Source organism: Cynara cardunculus (genome assembly GCF_001531365.2).
Source record: "Cynara cardunculus var. scolymus isolate 2C chromosome LG 12, CcrdV1, whole genome shotgun sequence".
NCBI lineage: Eukaryota > Viridiplantae > Streptophyta > Magnoliopsida > Asterales > Asteraceae > Cynara > Cynara cardunculus.
The window spans coordinates 6139537-6140929 of record NC_037539.1 but is presented as its reverse complement, the minus strand read 5'-3'; positions in this window follow the sequence as shown (position 1 = coordinate 6140929).

The window sequence follows — 1393 nt, the reverse complement described above, 5'->3', positions numbered from 1 at the left end:
AATGATTATCTTAATTATATTTTAATTTTTTATATTTAAAATGATATGTTTATCTTGTATTTGATTATGTTTATCTACAGTTACTTACACGAATTAAAGTTTTAATAAATTGTACTTATGCACAATTTATTTGTAATATTGAATTTTAAGTAATATATATCAATATACAGCACTTCATGCAAAAATATTGTTTTTAAGAGTTTTTGTCAAATGCTTTATAATGTAGCATAGATTATAAGGTTACTCGTGTAATATAATGAGATGGATCTCGATTTTAATATTTCGTTTTATTCTTTGTCGATGTTATAATACGGTTTTATGTGGTTTTAAGAAATCGATAATGTTTTTTTTTTTTGAGAAATCAAAACCATTAAATAAAGTTAAGGAACAAAATCCATTGAAATGAAATATAATTAAAAAATAAAAAATATTAAATTTAATATAATGAAACTTTATTAATTTAGACATTAAAACATTAAATGATTTAGATATTATAAAATAACTAGAAAGGTACTCGTGCAATGCAGCGAGATACATCTTGATTTTAATATTTCATTTTATTCTTCATCTCAGTCGATGTAATAATATGGTCTTATGTGATTTTAAGAAAGCGATGATTTTTTTGTTTTTTAATAAAATATAAATTTGAAGATATCATAAAAATATGACAAAAATATATCGATATTAATGTCAAATTAACTATTTAAAATTCTTATTTTTTGTGTAATTTTTAATTTAATTTTTTATTATAATTTAATTTAGGTTCAATAATGGATTAATTTATATTTGGTTTAATAATATAATTTTCTTATAAAGATGATAATTAATTATTTTGTTAGAACTCGATAATCATCTTAATTATAGTTTAAATTTTTTATATTTTAAAATGAGATGTTTATCCTCTATTTGATTATGTTTATTCACAGTTAGTTATACAAATTTAAACATCGAGCTTTAATAAGTTGTACTTATGCATAATTACTTGTAATCTTGAATTTTAAGTAATATGGATCAATATACAATAGTTCATGCATAAAAAATAGTTTTTATCAAATGCTTTATAATATAGTATAGATGTATGATGTATCCTCTGCCCCGACTAATTCCTTGCGGATTTGGGAGAAAGAAATCCCCGACAGTTTGAAGATTCCATTGGGTACCCATTTGATAAAAGATCAATATATTTATCATTTAATAATAAATGAATATATATATATATATATATATATATATATATATAGGGTTGGGTTCACGTGAGATCAACCTATTTTCGTGGACCCGTGAGACCACATTTTTACACGTAACCTTCACAGCAAAAACACTGTGAAGGTTTAAAAAAAATCGAACCTTCACAGCAAAAACACTGTGAAGGTTTTAAAAAGTCACCTTCACA